We start from the raw sequence: 19,973 nt of genomic DNA, 5'->3' as shown, positions 1-19,973 counted from the left end.
ACCAAATTGCCTTTATGTTTGACTCCATTTCCTTTCGGGAGACAGTTGCAAATATCCAAGTGAATTTCTAACATCCAACACTACTCGTTCTTAAACCTAAAACAGAATATGTCTACCATCCAAAATACACAATCACTGTAGATCAGACCATATCATTCACAATGCTGCATTCTGAAAGTGGTTACCAAAGAGATGTGCATAGGGATTTTAAATGCCTCACTCTGAAAAACTCTAAAAGACTGATACAGTGAAGGCATCCATCTCACAACCTCTCGCTCTTCATCTGCAAATCTGCCACTGCAGCCAGTCGCTATTTCCTTAACATCCGAATAATAAGACACCACCTTCCCTTGAACACTGCTAAGCACCTAATCTCCTCTTTAGTACTAGATTACTGTGTCAGTCTACTCTATGGCCTTCCCAGCTATGCTTTTTCACCTCTCGTCAAAGTCCTCAAAATAGCTGTCCGTACATTTTTCAACTTTCCCCGCTTCACCTCCACCTCCCCATCTGTCATCAGTTAGGCTGGCTTATCTGTGAGACAGAGGGCAAAATATAAATTAATTCTCATCATCTTCAAAACTATACACAGACTTGCCCCACTATGCCCATCGGCCTACCTCACTCCCTCCTCTCCCCATTACTCCCTACGCTCATCCTCAGCTCACCTCGGTGCAACCTCTCATGCCCCTTGCACACCCTCTTGTGCCTGCTCTCTTCCTCTCCTCGCTCCCTTACTCAGGAAAGCTCTTTCACTCCTTCGCTGCACTAATCCCACTATGGAATGCTTGTACTCTCGCACTACTCAAGCGCCCTCTTTAAATCAAACCTCCTAGCTCTCCTCCTTTCTTAAGAACCACTTGCATAGCATTTAACACTACCACATCTCCCCGTTCTCCTCTCCCCCTAACTCTATACGACAGCACTTCCTCCACTATCCAGTTCCTATATCATGCTCTGCTGTCCTTGTTCCTGGTTTATGTTTCTACCTCCCATGCATCATCTGGTTCTCTATTCACATCCTCTCCCCCATTGTTAAGGATACTGTAAATCAATGTTAAGTTTTTATATTCCTTTTTGTGCCAAAAATGCATTGTTTTCCCTCTAATTTTCATCAAATAAAAAAAAGAAAACAGACCAAACGGAATTCAAATACTTTGGAAAAGGCCAAAAGTGGTGGCCAAATGTGTCAACAGGAAGGGCTCTGCGTACAGCTCTACCAGGGGAATTTAAAGTGTAGGCTGAGGGTTGGATAACTGCATCATGCTACTTATTTCTTCTATGTTCATAATGGGTTGAAGGGGGAAATGAACACTTTCAGATTTAAGCTTCTCTAGTAGAAAATTAAAAATGCCTTACTGCACATTGTACACATTACTAAGGGAATGCCACTCAGCAGCTTGCACTTTCTCAATTTCTCCAACAAGTTCTCCACCTTCTCTTACAATTGAAAATGAACTTTCACACCCTTTGTTCTAAACTGGCAGGGCACCAGTCTTCAACCTGATCTGAAGCATAAACTACAGCAATTGGCCTGGGCGTCTGCAGAAAGTGTAGAAATGTTTAATCTATCCCCCAAAATGATGGACCATATCTTAAACTTCATCTCCCTACTGTGATGATTTTGGATCATTGTCCGTGAACGATGAGGACTGCATCTTAAGGTGAATAACACCTTAATTATAAGCACGCATTGCAAATATAGCGGCCCTTGACATAAGTAAATTGTGCTCTTCAAATATTTTATAATCTAGATTTACTCTGCCAAAGACTCTTGGATGGAAATGAGGCAATGGAAAATCCCCACCTCTACGTATTTCTGATACAAAGTAAGAAGTACCAAGCTGTCTGCTTAACTACCAGGAATCTCCACCTTCACAACAGTAACGTAACAAAAATGGAACATTGTGGCTGGTTAACAACTACTTTCATTGCAAAACTATCCCTACACTTTCCTCTACTCCAACCAATTTGACCTTCTCGTCGACTACAGTTAGACACTTCTTGGATTCTACGTGCCTTTCTGATGAAATCCTTGAGAAATATCCATTTTTGAAGCAATCTTTGCATGTCCGCCCAATTTTGAGGCACCCTTTAAAACAATCAATTGTGTGGCACTGTCACAATGGAAGCATACAATGCTATTCACTCCCCCCGCCCGTCACTGCTTCCACTATTTTACACTGCACGTGAAGGAAACGTGGTGTATTTTAGCCAAACGTTTACAAAACTATAAAGATGCAGAAGGTTGCATAAAAGGAATTGAAACATAAAAAGCAACAAGTAATTCCCAACACTGCTGGAAGTAGGTTGTGAAAGGAACAGACAGTATGAAGTTCCTAAACATCTATAGCATAAATAGGTTTGTAATGACTCATAGCTGTGTTACCTTAGAAAAGCTAGAATTGTGATACACACAACATCATACATGTTTTAAATGTAATACTTATTCATACATTGCAGGCTCCGATCTCATTAAGCATCTCACAGTATTCCAGTTTCATATTCCTAGGTGGAAAGGCCATGCATCACTGCAGATGTATAAGGCTAAAGTAATACCATTCATGCCATTTCATGAACTAGCGACTTGATGAATCGTAGAAGTTGGTTTACTGGTCGAAACCCGTAGATATTTAAGTAACCAGTAAGTGATGTTGAAAAATGGAAAACACCACTGGCTCCAGTGTTTAAAATAAACATTGGGAAGGTTTATCACATGGGGGGCATGGGCTGTCACTCCAATAACTCAATAAAGTTTGTAGGTACCCATGAACAGATTTCTTCATATATGTAGGCTCCCTGTTGAATTATGGAACCAAAAAACATTGTATTTACTCTTTTCTAGGTGAAGCACCAGATGTATGTTAGGATCAGACATCCCCTGCAGGGTCAATTTAGCATTTCTGACATGGGTATAAACACAATTGTTGGTGTTTTGATTGTGGCTCTTATACTCCGTCCATTTCAGTGGCAAAAACGCTGGTCTGCCTCCTCCGATTGGCAAAATCAAGGCAATGCCAGAGAATACCAAAGGTAGAGGGGTCTCATTAAAATTATCGAGTTCCTATTAGAATGAAAAAGGAAGCAACTAGTATAGATGAGAAAACATTACCAAAATGAGTCTGCCCGCAGATGTAAAGCATTACTAGAAGTGCTGTGGCAGCATAGATCGTAAAAAGACTTGCACAACGTTGCTGTAGAGAAACATCCACTACTCACTTTCGTTATGAGTAGTGAACCAGACACTCAACATGATTCTAAGAAGTAAAAGAGTAGATCATTTCACCACTCTAGGACATCATATCACTTCAACACACCATCTGCATATAAGCAGAAGAATCAAATGCACTCTTCCGTTTGCAAACTAATTCAGTGTCTTCTGCATGCATATGTGTGTGCTGGCATGCAAATGTCAAGACATAGGCCATCATTACAAGTTTGGGGGTATTCTGGCACGAGCCACCCACTTGGAGGCTAGAGCCCCCTACGCAAGACCCTCCCTAGGGTCTGGTGAAGTGGGACCTCACAGAGAGTGACTCCCCTCTTGGGGACAAGGACTCCAATACCAAAATGGAATGCCCGAATCAAACCCCCTTGTCTGATTATATGACTATGGAAAATGCATACCTCCCACAACAAATGGATTTCACAAGAATTATTCTTTACCTCTTTTGGCTGCAGGCAATGGTGAACACATCCTGAATGCTCTGGTCAACGAAGGATGACGCCATTTCAGCTATCCCTGTGACGGGTACAAGAAGAGGATGAATTGTAAAGCAGAGGGGAACTCCTATGGGGGCAGGCAATCTGCTACGCAGAGGCGAGCCGACGCAGTCTTGATGTCCTGAAGGGGTGGAGCCACGTTGGGCCCAGTGGAAGCAAAGAGGAGGAAGAAGATGGTAACTGAAGCCCAGGTTTGAACAGAAGTGGAGATGGAAAGATCTCTGCCCAGTCTGGTGGAGTGACCACGAAGGAGTTGTGGTGGCTTGGAAGACCGGCAACAGACACTGAGACCAGACCGTACCAGGAAGCTCAGCTACCCAAGCTCTGCACACATCAGACTGTGGTTGCAGGCACGCACAGCCATGGGGAAAACTGACAAGGTTTCAGGAGCCCAGGAAACATGACGAAAAACCACATTGTAAATAACAATTAGAAAGCATATCATGGTTATGAGAGCATGAGAAACCCAAAAGTGGAAAAACTCTAAGACAAGGGGATTCAGAGAAATACAAACCATGTAATTAATGAATGGGGAAACTATGCAGGTTTCAAGAGCCTGAGCAAGACGATTGTGCAAACCTCCTATGAAAGGGGAAGTGAGAGTAAGGCAAGAACTGTGAAAAACTGCTCGAAAAGCTATTCAGGTTACGGAGCTTGAGAAACCCAAAATGTTTTTTAAAAAAACTATACAAAGGGGGACACAGAAGTAGCAACACTGAATAACGGCTGGGAAACCATCTAGACTATCTAGGTTGCGATTTTTGAAGTAGGGATGAGAAACCATCTAGTATGTACATCCACCCCACACACATATACACACATACATATACACGATACATTACTCGCCGTAATCTTATTTCTGATGCTTGTATCTGCTTAGATTCACATGCTGTGCATAGGCCGATATCTACTGGAAGCTGCAGAGTATTACAGTTGTTGTTTCGAAAATTTGAAAAGGGACGTCGACAGGGCGTGCCAGTAATACTATCCCTAGTTTGACATCCACTGTACCCAGGGTCCTTCACACGTGGAGGTCCCTCAAATTGTTTTGTTTGTGACATGAGGTAGCATGAAGTGTAGCGCGAGTACAGGTATATCCAAGAAGATATGTATCAGGCAAGCTCATAAAGCATCCATGCATCTTCTCTCCAAGGGGCGGAAGGGTGGGCGCATGTGAATCTAGGCAGATACAAGCATCAGAAATACGATAACAGGGAGTTAGGTATCCCTTCCGAGACTTGTGGAAACTGATTAGATCACATGCTGTGCATAGATTAGTGAGAAGTGTTAGAAGGTGGTGGGTTGTGAGAAGGTTCATTGGCAAACAGATGTTTTAGAACCACTTGTCCCACCTGTGTATCCGTCTTGGAATGGGTATTAATGTAGTAGTGCTGAGTGAAGGTGTGTACTGAGCTCCATGTAGCTGCTTTGCAAATGCTGTCAGGGGGACATTTGCAATGAATGCCAGAGTGGCTCCTAAGGCCATGTGGAGTAAGCTCTTGGCGTGAAAGGCAGTGTCTTGTTTGATAGAGAATAGCACAGTTGTATACATCGGACTATCCATCTGGAGATGGCATTCTTAGAAATACGGTCTCCTTCACTGCCTGGTGCTACAGAGACAAACAGTTGATCTGTTTTCCTCAGCGGTCTGGTCTTGTTTACATAGTAAAGGACCGCCCTCCTTACATATAGTTTGTGGAGTTTAACCTCAGCTGAGCTGAAGGGGTTCAGGAAGAAGGCCGGTAACTCAATGGACTGGTTTACGTGAAATTTAGAGATGAATATGGGGGGAAAACCTATTATGCGTGCGTAAAACCAGTTTGGCCTTGTGTATGATGAAGAAAGGATCCTGCACTGACAATGCTGGAAGTAATAGCCACTAAGAAGGCAGTTTTGTAGGTCAGGTGCTTAAAACATATGCATCGGCTCGAAGGGTTCCCCCATGAGCTTTACGAGTACTACATTGAGATCCTATCCTGGCGGTGGGTTAGAAATGGGAGGGTAGAGTCATTTCACTCCCTCCATGAATCCTTTAATGACGCAATACATTCCAGCGCAATACATTATTTTGGGAGGTGGTGTAAGCCAATAAAGCTGCCAGGTGGTCCTTTACAGAGTTGAAGACTAACCACGAATCTAGCAAGTGGAGCATATCATTTAGAATGTGAGATGGAGCATATTCTATGAGGTTTATTTGTTTAGACTGGCACCAAACTACAAATAGCCTCCACTTGTCGAAATAACAGTGCCTAGTGTTAGGTTTTCTTGCTTCCTTTAGGATGTCCATACACTGCTGTGGCAGGTTAAGATGTCCGAACTCCATGACTTCAGGACCCACGCTGCCAGTTTGCGCAGATGTGGATACCATTTCTGTCTTGCCCACATGGGAGCAACTAGGATGAGCATCACTTTTTCCCTGTGAATCTTGCTCAACAGTTTGTTCAAGAGAGGAGTGGGTGGAAAAGCGGAAGCAAACCTCTCTGACCAATGCATCCAAAGGCCGTTCCCCCTGGAGCCTGGTTGTGGGAACCAGGAACTGAAGTCTGGGCATTTCTTATTTTTGCTTGTAGCGAACAAGTCTAGCATGGGGTAAACCCATTGAGAGAATAGGTGATCTACAACTGATGTGTTTTGTTGCCACTTGTGTTCCTCTGGTAGGTGATCTCGGCTTAGAGAGTCTGCAAACGTATTGAGTTCCCCTGGAACGTGTTTTGAGGACAGGAATATTTTCTGTTTGAGTGCCCATTTCCAAATCTGTTGTGTTAGTATGGACAGATTTGGATAATGTGTGTCCCCCCTGTTTGTTGATGTAGAACAGAGCTGTTGTGCTGTTGGTGAGGACTTGTACCGACAGATTTGTTAGCTTTATCTCAAATGCCTGAAGGGCCTTGAATACTGCCAGCAGTTAACAGGTTGATGTGGTTCTGTGCCGTAGCACGATTCCACAGACCCTGAGTCGTGTGATGAAGTTGATGAGCTCCCCACCAGGCAAGCGAGGCATCTGTCATCACTATAGCTTGCACCTCTGGATCGTGGAAGGGTTTGCCCCTTAACAGATTCTCCCTTGTCCACCAGCGAAGGTTTTGTACTAGTGTTGGCAAAACGACCACTAGATCGTCCCACTGACTTCTTGCCTAAGACCAATGTTCTGCCAACCACTCCTGCATGGGAGGCATGCGCAGGCGTGCCTGCGGCACCAGGTAAATGCAAGATGCCATCATGCCTAGCCACCACTTAGCTTTGCGTACGCTTATCTGGCAACCGGCCTGATAACGTGGTATTTGCAGTAACATGTTTTGGACTGTTTGTTTCCTCTGAGGGGAAGACTAAAGCCTCCCTTGTGTCTATTACAGCTCATAGGAACTGTTTGGTTGTGCTTGGCACTAGGCTTGATTTGTTCTCGTTTATTGAGAAGCCCAATTGAAAGAGAAGATTTATCGTTCTTTGAATGTTTGTCCTGCAAATTGGGGTGGTTTCCCCTGTAATCAGCCAGTCGTCCAGATAAGGGTACACTGGGGTAGACTCCCTGCGCAGGTGCACTGCCACTACCGCCAGTACCTTTGTGAATACCCTTGGAGCGGAAGCGATGCCGAAGGGTAGCACCTTGAATTGGAAGTGCTGGTTCGCCATCTTGAATCGCAAGAATGTAGCGCCCACGCCCCATTTTAGCAGAGGGATTACTTCTTGTAGTGTCATCATGCAGAATTTTTGTGGCTCGAAATATTTGTTTGCAGGGCGCAAGTCTAAAACTGGGTGCATTGTTAGATCTTTCTTTGGCACAAGGAAGAAGGTTGATTAGATACCCTTGTTTACCCGATTCGCTGGGACGACCTATGGTGTCCTTTAGGAGCAGCGTTGCGATTTTCTCGAGAAGGATGTGTTGTTCTTCCTCCGAGTGTGTCTTTTGGCATGGGGGATGGTTCCAGGGTTGCTGGATTAGTTCCACACAGTACCCGCCCGCCATGGTGGATATTACCCATTTGTTTGAGGTGATCCACTCCCATGCTTGGGTAAGTTTGAAATGCGCCCTCCTACTGAAGAGGCATGGGAGGACACCTGAAGCGGGTAGTCACTGTTTTGCAGGTGTTGCTCCACCTCCAGAGGTGGAGGACCTCCCCCGGCCGAGAGATCGTCTCTGCCCCCTCTGCTAACCCTGTGAGATTTGGCCTTGATTGTTACCCCAGGACGCCCCTTGGTTTTGACCATACCCTGAACCCCTCTGGGAATTTCGTCCTCTAAAGCGACGAAAATGACTATTCCCTCTTTGGCGAGAGGGTTTATCTGTAAATTGTCCCAAGGACTTTAGAGTATTGTACTCTTCTTTCGCAGAGTTGAGTGCGTCTTCTACTGCCTTTCCAAAGAGGACGTTGGGCTTGATGGGCATATTTAGCAGTGTTGCTTTAGTCTCCGGCTTGAACCCGGATTGGCAAAGCCAAGCGTGGAGCTTAATAATAGTGCCTTCCGCAATAATTCTTCCGGCAATATCAGTGGCGTCTAAATTATTATTAAGGAAGCAGCTACTAGAGAGAGCTCTGCCCTCTGCTGCTACCTGAGCCAACTGTGTCTTTAGCGGCTCAGGGGCTGAAGATAGAAGTGGGGTCACCTCGTCCCACTTATGACAATTGTAGCTAGACGAGAATAGTGTTGTTAGCTATCTTAGCCTGAAAGGCAGAAGAGGAGGCTACCTTCCTGCCCATGGTATAGAGGCATTTGCTTTGTCGGGTGATGCCTCAGAGGAAGCTAATGGAGTATCGGCTCTCTTTCTGGTGGTTGCTACTACCAGAGAGTCTGGCTTAAGTTGGCCCCTGATATAGAGGGGTCTGTGGGCACTGGGTAAAAGAGTTGCTCTATGCGTGGGTTAACCACACACGTTTGGTTTGGTGCCTGGAGAGAAGGCTGGATCCTTTTCTGGACGCATTTCAGGAGTGGAATAAACTGAGTAACTGCCTTTTTATCCCCCAGGATATCCTCAACAAAATCCTTGTCCTGCTGAGTCTCTTGTGTTTTGATTTTGAAGTGCTCAGCAACCTTAATGAGCAGGTCATTTAGAAGGGGCTGGCTGTCAATAGGCGAATCAGCCAGAGGTGGGTCTTGGGTGACGGGAGAGGCTATATTGTACATATCTGCTTGTTTGTCGTCATCCCTATATTTTCTTCTGTGCCCTCTTGTGCTGTATAAGTATCTACAGCTATCCTCATAGTGTGTATCAAAGATCAACCTGGGATGGAATCTCCAGGGTGACTGGGCGAGACCTCCTAGAGGGGGAATGAATAGTAGGGGCATTTACAGTGGCCTGAGAGCCAGAGGCAGCTGTAATAGGGGGAGTGTTTTGCATGCTTTGGAAGGCTGCTGGGTTTTTCTAAAAAAAAATGTCAATGAAACTTATCCTCCTCATGGCCCTGTCTATATCTTCACATGACCATTGTGCTGAGCTCGGAATAGACATAGGGCCTAGTGTGGGAGTAACAGGGCCTGGTGTGGACTCTTCTTCAAAAGGAAGTGAACCCTTGTGATGTTAGGAATCCCTATCCTTGAATGAGTATGAGGAAAGTGACCTATGTTTATGAGGCGTCTTAGAAGAGAAGTGGGCTAGTCTCGACTGTACTGAGGCTTTAACCGATTTCGACGAAGAACGTCGAACCTCGGAAGTGGAGTGGCCAGACGCCTCGCCGGCCGACGTGCAACATTCAGGTGTGGGTTTATTCATGACATCTGTGCTGTCTTTCGACAGTCGGGGTCTGTCATGTGGCAAACGGGACCTCGAATGCCCAGTGAACTTGTTGACGTCTCCATGAAAGTCATGTGGCCCGGGTCTTGGGTCTTTGTTTAGGAGTAGGGGGTTGTGTAAGCGCCGGTGCCGCCGGGGGTCATTCCTGTAACAGGGCCGCTGGCCTGTCTAGTGGGTTCGGGGGCTTGCACTTGCAAAAATAAGGTCTCCCCTTCGCTGTCCAAAATGGTGGCGCCACTGCCATCGCTGAAAGTCCCTTCCACGTCCATGGTGGCCTCGGCCTGCATGGCGTGGTGGGGTCCAGCGTTTCGTCTTACGGTCCTTCACGCCTTCGGTTTGTCTGCAGGCTCGACAGTTGTCCTCAACGTGATCTCATGGGAGGCAGAGGTTGCACACCAGCTGCTTGTCGACCCACAGAAATTTTTTGTTACAACTTGGCCAGAGCTTAAAAGGGGTTCTATCCATGATAACATGTAATGACAGCTTGGCGAGTGCAATGTAGGAAAAGGGGCAAATACATTCTTAATGTCCTCCCCCCTATCTCCCTACTGCGTGGGCTGAAGCCAGGTGCGGCCCTCCCGGGCCAAATGGATTTGTTGAAGCGTCTTCTCAGATGATCGTCTTCCTTCACTGTTGATGAAGTGATATCGATGATCGAATATAAAGAATAGAAAGAAAGACTATCAATAATTATAATAATCAAAAGGTGTAAGCCGAAAGCGAACTCTTCTTTTTGCGTCCATCTCCGATGGCGGAAAGAAACAATCTGAGGGACTTCGACGTGTGAAGGACAATTGGTACAGTGGACGTCACTCTAGGGCTAGTATTATTGGGGCGCCCTGTCGACGTCCCTTTTTGAATTTCAAAAACAACTGTAATGCTCTGCAGCTTCCACTAGATGTCAGCCTATACACAGCATGTGATCTAAGCAGATTCCACAAGCCTCGTAAATTATATATATCCTTTGTGTAATAAAAATCAAAAAGGTCTGAGGATTGTCGGAATTTGGCTTTTCGTCCTTCGACGCAGCAGGACTCCCTATTCGTTTAATTTTCTCCGCAACACTAGAGGAATGGGATTGTTTGCTTCAAGAAACAGTTTTCATTAATTACTAGGAGATTGAAATCCTTAACCTAGTATCAAGGCGGGAAAGAATACCATGCTATGAAAAAAGGACATTTGAAGACTGAGAACAAGTCGGGTGTAGATAGAACCATATAGAAGCCTTGCTGAGGCTAGTGTCCAAAGCCTCCACTTTTCCCTTTTAGTTAGGTGTTTTCTGAAATGGTAGGGCCAGTTAGTTGGATAGGATTCGGATTAAAGGACTTCTTTTGGGGGTCTTGAACCTTCATCCTTCGTTTTTGTTTTACTAGGTAGGGAACTTCCCTCATAGAAGAAGAGATTATTTAACCCTGGTAATGCTCTTTCTACTGGATGTTCCTCACATGGATTCCTCATCATTGATATACCAATAACCAGGTTGAAGTTTCAGAAAATGTTTGACAGCAAAGGGTGCTGTGCAGCACCAGGTCGATGTCCCTCAGCTGCCTCCATTCCCACACTCAGACGTGGCGTTGAGTGTGGTTATAAATAGCACTCACTGTGCCTGTTGCCTCACTTCTAGTTTTTCCCTCTTTCGCATAGCTGACACGAGAACACATATCCTGCATGGGCATTGAAAGAGAGAGAACTGCATTAAGATAATTCACCCACAGTCAGAGGGGTAGGCTGGGAGGGTGATGAGGAATCCGAGAGAGGAACATCCATTAGAAAGAACATTATCAGGGGTAACTAATGTATTCTGTCCTCTCACTGATTCCTCATCTTTGAAAGACTCCCATCGCAGTTAGGAGGAGATGGGACCAGTGGATTTCTGTTACTGGTTTATATTGTGCAAAAAAGCTTTCCCAACTCCAGAGTTCTGACCTGACAAGGTGTCCAGGCAGAAATGTTTTGAAAAGGTGTGTATCGAAGACCAAGTTGCAGTATTACAAATGTCCTGCAGAGCAGAAGTGGTTGCCACTGTTCTGTTTGAATGTGCGCTTAGATTTTCAGGGACATCTTTCCTAGCCAAAGCATAACATTTTGAAAAACACAGAATGATCAGGTATGACAAGTTCTGTTTAGTCACAGCTTGACCCAGTCAGTGTCCAATGTAACCAACAAAAAAAGTTGATCCTCTTGCCTGACATTTGCCAATCTGGCAAAGTAAAAACTCAGAGTCCTTTTTGTGCCAAGTCTATGCAACCTCCTTTCCTCCTTGGAAGGACGAGGAGCTGCATATCACTCCAGCAAGGTCATCTTTTGTGTCAGATGAAATTCAAACACCACCTCGGGAAGAAAGGAGGGGCTAACCCTCAGGACTACCTTCTTCTTAGGAAATGCAGTGAAAGGAGGTTTACATGAAATAGCCTGTAGCTCACTCACTCTGAAAGCACAAGCGATGGCCACTAGGAAGATTGTCTTGAATGTCAGTAATCTCAGTGGACAGGAATAGAGTGGTTCAAATGTAACTCCCATAAAAAACGTTAATACCAAGTTTAGATTCCATGTCAGTACTTTAAAAGGGGCTGGTGGTAAACATTTGTCAGTCCCTTGAGGAACTGAATCACAATGGGTATTTTGATATAAGAGCCTTGCTCTAGCATGTGTTTAAAGATGGATAACGCCACCAGGTAAACCTTGGCAGTAGCCACCTGCAGCCCCTGATGGGCTACTTGTAACAGAAATGAAAGTATTGCAGGTGTATCACAAGTAAAAGGATCAATATCTTTAGCACTACATCAGCTGCAAAACTCGTTCCAATGGCAGTGGTATAGAGCTTGTGTTGCTGGTCTTCTGGCCGAAAGCAACACCTCCATCACGGTTTTCCAGAAGGTCCCAACCTTTGCATCTTAACCTCTCAGAAACCAGACATCAAGGTTCAGAGTCCTGATTTCCGGGTGAAGAGGATGGCCTCCCACTTGCAAGAGTTGGTCCACTCTCTGAGGAAGATGAAATGGAGGGCAGATGAGCATGTCCAGAGGTTCCAGGTACCACGTCCTTCTGGCCCAATCTGGAGCAATCAGGATCAGAGACGTCCCAAACTTTGTCAACCTCCTGATGACATGAGGAATGAAAGGGATTGGTGGAAGAGCATACAGGAGTGGGCATTCCTAGTCCACTATGAACACGTCCCATAGAGCTCCTCTGAGGAAATTCCCCGGAAAAGAACAGGTTGCATTTCCTGTTGATACTGGACATGAACAGATCCACTTGAGGGGTTCCCAAAATGGTGAAGATCTCTTGAAGGCTTCCAGAGTCCAGAGTTAACTCCCACCCATGGGAGTGTGTGCTCTGCCTGCTCAGATCGTCCGCCATCATGTTCTCTTCTGTGGCTAGGCGAATGGCCAATAGAGGGATCCCGTTTTGATGTGCCCAAAACCAATGCTGCATTGCCTCCCTGCACAGTGGCATTGACCCTACACCTCCTCTCTTGTTGAGGTATAGTATGGCTACTGTGTTGTTGATCATTATCAGGACCTTCTTCCCGTATATGGATAGCAAAAAGGCCATCAGCACCGGTTTGATTGCCCTCATCTCGAAAAGAAGGTTTATGTGTAGTCTGGATTCTGATGAGGACCAAAGACTGCTGATGGTGATATTGTTCATGTGAGCTCTCCATCCAGTGAGGGAAGAATCTGACTACTGTAATTTCTGGCCAGGGTTGCCAAAAGGGTTCCACTATCATCACATTCTCCTTGTAGGCTCCACTACAGAAAATCATGTGCTCCCTTGCTCGGGACCTGAAGAAGATCTGTCGTTGTGCCTGTGAATTGTGCCCATTGAGATCTGAGACCCCACATCTGTAGGCGGGCTTCTGGCACCAGAAATATGCAATATGCCACGAGACCGAGCAACCTCAGAAAATCAAAGGCCGGTAGACGTTGGGCGTTCTGAAATGTCCTCACCATTTGCAAGGTATGTCGGGCCCTCAACTTGGGTTTCAAAGACTTTCCCGGGGAAGAGTCCGGACTGTTCCAATGAATTGCAGCTTTTGGGAAGGCATCACCTGGGACTTCTTGAAGTTGAGGGAGAAGCTCAGTTTGTGGAGCGTGTGGTAGTTGCTGTTTTGGGAGAATGAGCACCGATCAGCCAGCCGTCTATGTAAGGAAAGATTCAAATGCCTCCCCACCTTAAAATATGAATCCACCACTGCCTTCAACTTGGTAAAGACCCTTTGGGCAGAGGTCAGCTCGAAAAGGCAGCCCCTGACATTGAAAGTGAGAACTGCCAATGATATAACATCGGGTACTTCCTGTGCTAGGGATGTATAGGTACATGAAAGTAAGCATCCTGAAGATTGAGTGACACCATCCAGTCCTGGAGCTGAATGGCCTGGGGATATGCGAAGAGTGACCATCATGAATCGGTCCTTCCTTAAGAACTTATTCAAGAGTCTCAGGTCAAAGATGGGTCGGAGTACTCCATCTTTCTTGGAAACCAGAATATAAGTACCACCAACCCTGGTATTGCTCTGCTACAGGAATCCTTTTCAGAGGACCTTTCTCCAGCAGAGAGCTATTCTCCTGAAGAAGGAGCAGGTCTGGGTCCAGAACAGATTGTTCGCCCCACAGACAATCTGGGGACTTTTTCAGAAGTACGAGGCAGTACCCTTGAGCTACTCTCTGCAGTGCCCAAGAATCTGAAGTAATGTACTAACATTCTTCTAGATGCCGAGCCAACCTGCCTCCCACCGGAGTCCAGTGAGTGAAGTGCTCAGAGTTGTTTTGGGGCTGTGGCTGAGGACAATGAGGTGGTGACTGCCCGAGTAGTTCTTCCTTCACGACCTCTAGAGCCATTTAGAAATCTCCTTTGTCCTCATTGGGCAGGCAGACCTATACCGCTTTGTCCAAAGGAAGAGTAGAAATATAAGACTCTCCTCTCCTACTCTGAGAAGGCGGGTGCTGCTGTTGGGGCCGACGGATGTCTGCACCCAAGGATTTAGCAGCAGCCTTAGAAGCTTGTGGCTGCTCTACATTGTCATCAGCCTTTGCCCCAAAGAGGTTTGACCCATCAAAGGGCATTTCCAGGGGTCTAGACTAGACATCTCAAACCCATAGAGTGGCCAACACAATCTGATGTGGTCAAACCCTATTTGAGAGATTGGCATGCTGCTTCCTTACCATCATTAATGTTGCTAAGTCGGAGGCCACCAGAGGGTGCGTAGAAGACTGCCACCATACTGAGTCCCTCCGTCACCCAGGCCCTAAAAAAAAGTGCCCCCACTCCTAGCCCCAACGAGGGTGCGTAGAAGAATGTCAACATACTGCATCCCTCTGTCACCCAGGCCCTATAAAATGGAATGTGCCCCCACAGTGCCCAGGTGACCCCTGCGGTGGACGTGTAAATCACTGGGCTTCATTCCGCCCGAAAGTCCAGTGGAAATTGGTGCCTGGAAAGAGAATATCAAGCTCAACCCTCCTAAAGGCACGAAACCGAAAGGAAGGAGAGGAGGCCGGGCGCGGAGACACAGAGGGGTCTCTGACTCTGTGGATTCGATTCGGCAGTGGGCCGCCTATCCCCAGCCCCCCTTTCCTAGGACAGGAGGGGGCTCAAGGGGAGGGAGCCCCAGGTATATCCCCCCTCATCTGCACTAGAGAGGCCCAGAGGGAGGCATCAGGGGTCGGCCTGGGGTGCTGCGCAGATAACAGTCGCCGGGCCTCTCAGCTCCTTGGCCAGGGGTGGCTTGGAGCCAGGGCCCCCGGCAGCCCTCCGTGATGGTAGCATGAGCACTGAGGGACAGCACCGGGCGGCGGTGTGGGTGAGGCCAATGCACAGGGCTGATGAAGGACTATAAAAAGGGACTGCAAAGGGAATCTCCAGATCTGGGCATGCGTCGAGCACCAGGGCCAGAGTGCCAACATTTTTCTTTTTTTTGCTTTTATTTCCTTTGCGGCTGTGAGGGCAACGATGAGGACAGAGCACTAAGGTGCTCAGAGACACCTGGGGTCCTCCTGCTGAGTGGGTGGCCTGAGCCAGGGAACGTAGCCAACCTCAAAGCCATCTTAAGGACTGAAGAGTGATGTGAGGGCCCCCTCGACTGGGGCGTGTAGCCGCCTCACTGGGGCTGGATAAGGGGGATCCGCAGAAATTGAAGAGGCATACTAAGACTAGCTGAAACCCCTGAGGTCTCAGGCCCTTGATCTAGAGCTGTAGTAGAGGTGTGTGGCCCCTATGCTCGGGGCGTGTGCCCGCCTGCCCAAATCCCACTGCAAGGGGAGTGACAAACAGAAGGAAGAGGGTTAATTGAGCCCTAAGGCTGTGGACAAACATTTGAAGAGCATCTTGGCCCGAAGAACTCCAACAGGCCCTGGGGACCCTGTCTTGGGAGCAAAATAGAGACTTGCCACCCCCCATTGCTTTGTCTGAAACCAGATAGGCTGTTTGGCGTCCCATAGGTGCTAGCCTCTTTACCACCCTTTCCCCTCAGGAGACCTGGTGCTCGAGGAGGACCTGGAACACAGCGGTTCCATATCCGGACACGGCCCTTCATGGAGCCCAGATCCCGGCTCACCGAATTTGCATACCTGACCAGACCTGAAGGGGCAGACAACAACAAAGAAAGGGCGATGGCAGCTGGTACTGAGGATTCAATGGCGACAAAGAGGGACGTTGCCACAATAATGGTGGAGATAATGGAGCTCAAGGGGCAAAGGCACAGGCTTGTGACAGAGGAAGAAATAAACAGAGGTAGAAGGGAACTACTCGCTGAGGGGGAGCGGACCCCGGGCCCACAGGGTGATATCGAAGGAGACAGAGGATGGCGCATTAAGGAAACCAACGAGGAGAAGAATTCCGGGCTCAAGGAAATTCATGAAGTTGAATGAACACCCTCCCTCCCCCAAATACATCCTGAGTACACACCCAGAAGTGGCACGAAGGTGCCCTATGGAAACTTTACTTGTGGTGTGGTTTAATGGCGATCTCCTGAGGGAGTCGTGGGGTGTGGGGTGTCACAGTCTTGCACCACGAGGGATCTAAGTGAGCTCTGAGGCTTGGTCACGGGGCTTAAGAAATGTCCTTGATGCTTGGGTTGTATTGTTAGTTTAAGTTTGTGGGATAGGGTGGAGCACCCACGTTCAAGGTGTCTAGAGGAAGGTCTGCATTTCGGACTTTTTTGGTGGTTCTTAAATTGCATTTGTTGGCTCATTCTGTGCACTTGGGGATTTGGGCTTTTTATTTTATGGGGGTCTGGTTTTGTTCTGAGATTCATTTCGGCATGGGGATTGGATATGGGTGAGAGAGGATGTTAGGAAAGTATTTCATTTATGTGCAATTCCACTCTCCTTTATGGACTCCCCAAACTTTTTTCTTTTGTGTGGCTATCCTATCCTGACCTTTTCCAGCGGATCCCAGCTTTCAACTGAACTCCCCTGGGGTTTTGCTCACTTGTTATGGGGAAACTGACACATCCTTCAGACTGTCAGTACTGGGAAACATTGTTTCCCTTAGTCTTTGACTAGGTGGCCAATTCTTGGTAACTTCTTAACAGTGCACAATGTACCTTTCAGTACCGTACGCTGGGGTCCCTTCTTGTTTTATGGCCCTAGACACCCTCTAAAGATTTTCTGGTGATTGGATGAGTGTGCCTGGGATGAACTGGTGGCAGCAGTTATTTTTCATAATGTCTTACTTATCTACTGCATTTAATCGCCTTTGGCTCGAGACTGTGGCCAGGCCTGTCGTCCTGAACCATCACAATGTTCTTGACCCCATCCATAATCGTGTCCATCACTCTTTGAAATACGGCCGCTGCCGAGGCAAGATCGAAAGGCATCCTGCAATATTTAAAAGTACCAAAAGGAGTGATGAACGCTGTCAAATGTTGACACTCCTCCTTCAATGGAATCTGATGGTAAGCTTGAGAAAGATCAAGCACAAAGAACACCTTCGCGTCCTTGAGAGTCGATAGTTTGTCACTTATTATCGGCAAAGGATGTCTGTCCACTAGGAGATTTCTGTTGATGTCTCTCATATCTACGCAGAGTCTTATATCTCCATTGGCCTTTGCTGCTACCACTACCGGCGACAGCCACTCGGAGCTCTCACTTTCCTCAATAATTCCTCTCTGCATTAAAGTCTCAATTTCAGTTTTAAGTTTCTCCTTCAAGCCATGAGGTTTTGGTCTCACTTTGTGTACTTTAGGTATTGCTACCGCCTTCAAGCAAATCTCGTGCTCAAAACCTCTCGGCACAGTGAAAGTCTGCATGGCTGTATATCTCTCAGAATAGCAACACACGTCTCTTTGTATCATGAGGCGCCAGGGAAGGTAGACGATAGAGCAAAACCCAGAGGGAGAAACTTGGGTGCGGGTACTGCGGTATTAACAAAATATGTGAGCGTCAATATGCCTAAATATGCCCTTTTTGTTAGGCCTCTCTTTCATATGATGTTCAAGTGCTTGCTGTTAAGTATGGGTCCACGCAGTGATATATGTATATTGAAGTCCTTTACTAAGTATCATTCAAGGACAGCAGGTACCCCTTCAAGAGGCAGGCTCCAACTGACCAACCTTAGAATACACAGTGAAACTAAACACTCCAAATAGAACTACATGACATCACAATGTTACTCTTATTGCTGAAACGTATTGTAATGTAAATGTGGCACAATAATAACACAGGGAAGATTCACCTCAACACATCTCCTCCCTTCATTTTGTGGCGGATTTAACCCAGGTAATAATCATTCAACCTGACCGGTTTGTTCCTGACCCTGTTCGCATTCAAGCTGGTGTTGTTACTGGAGGCTGTACTCACATTCGGTTCACACATATGTTCTTCCTCTCCATTCCCAAATGAAACTTGCTCCTCTCTGGTTCCCTCACCAGCTTCACTGTCCACCATATTGCACTTAACCAATTTGGCCATCGACCAACATTCTCCACCCTCCATGATGGCAACATTCCCCCTGATCACAGCAATTTTCTTGGGTCCAATAAACTTGCTCACAATACATTTGGGAGAAGCCCTGGGATTCTTAACATAAACCCAGTCCCTCACTGACCATTGCATCTCCTTGGCACCCCTTTTTGTGTCAAACCTCTCTTTGTATTCATCTTGAGCCTCTCTAATGAGATCCATGATCCTTTCCCTGTTGACATGTACGCTCCTCGCTAAATCCAACCAACCCGGACACAACTTTGTCCCTGGTTGTCTTCCTTTGAGGGACATGAAAGGTGAAATGCCGGTAACAGTGTGTGGAGTCACGCAATAGCTCCAGACCATCTCCCTGAGAACTGTCTGCCACCTTAAACCTGAAGCCATGGCTAACTGCAATCCTCCCTTTAGGAATCTATTTGCTCTCTCGACAAGACCATTCGCTCTGGGCTGGTACAGTGCTGTTCTGTAGTGCTTGATACCAAACCTCTTGAGAAACTCCACCATCCTATCCGAACAGAATTGTACCCCATTATCTGAAACAAGTTCTGAGGGGAATCCCTCCCTGTAAAAAACTTCCTCAAAAAAAATTAATCATTTGTGAAGTGGTTGCTTCTCTAATGGCTTTCCACTCAACCCATTTCGAATGATAATCCACCAGGACAATAAGATATTTAACATCCTCTCCTAGTTCCTGTATGGGCCCCATTAAATCCACTGCCAATTTCTTCTATGGCTCTCTTGGAACGCTCACAGGTCTTAAGGGAGCTTCCTTAATAATCTTACTCTTGTCACTTCTTTCACATTCTTTACAGGTCCTCACACACTTCTCTACCTGACCGTCAATCCCTGGCCACCAAAAGAATTGCCTGATATGCCTTTTAGTACCTCCCATGCCTAGATGGCCTTGGTGAGCTATGTCCACTAATTTGGGCCTGATGTCACATGGAGGTACTATTTTCATTCCTTTTCTGAGTTGAGACCCATCCTCTGACATGCTCAACTCCTCTTTAATATAGTAATAAATATCATATTTCTTTTCAATGAGATCTTTTCTGGGCCAATCTGTTTTGGTCCACAATTTGACTTGCCCCAAGACCTCATCCATCACATCAGCAGACTGCCACTCCTCTTTGCTTATGGCATTGTGTACTAATGCACAAATACCCACAGTACCATCTGCACTCACATCCTTGAAACTCTCGTTCTGTGCAGGCAGTCTAGAAAGACGATCAGCAATCACATTTTCTCCCCCAGGTATATACACCATTCTAAAGTCATATGCTAGCAAGTCAATCATCCAACGAGATATTCTAGGTGAACCTTTAGCCCATTCCGCACTGCCCAGAAGCTGAACTAACGGCTTGTGATCAGTCTTTACAACAAACGACTGACCCCATAGAAAAAATTTAAAATGAGCAACAGCCCATGATACAGCTAGGGCCTCTCTCTCCACCACGGAATAATTGCTCTCCGCCCCCCTCAGAGGTCGGGAGGCAAAAGCTATGACATGTTCAATGTTGCCATCATATTGAAAAAGAGCGGCACCCAGACCTAACGTGCTTGCATCTACAGCCAGCACAGTTTGTCTGCCAGACGCA

At 46.5% G+C, this 19,973-nt stretch overlaps 1 protein-coding gene across 2 annotated transcripts in view; it reads right to left on the bottom strand.

Moving 5' to 3' along the window:
- The window catches only part of DENND1B (DENN domain containing 1B), a 2,623,009-nt gene that overhangs the window by 2,501,511 nt on the left and 101,525 nt on the right, over positions 1-19,973 (bottom strand). The gene's annotated exons all lie outside the window — the stretch shown is intronic.

This window comes from Ambystoma mexicanum, chromosome 1q (genome assembly GCF_040938575.1).
Source record: "Ambystoma mexicanum isolate Mex_15411 chromosome 1q, UKY_AmexF1_1, whole genome shotgun sequence".
Taxonomy (NCBI): Eukaryota; Metazoa; Chordata; class Amphibia; order Caudata; family Ambystomatidae; genus Ambystoma; species Ambystoma mexicanum.
The sequence above is the reverse complement of the archived record's forward strand: the minus strand, read 5'-3'. Positions and strand labels throughout refer to the sequence as shown.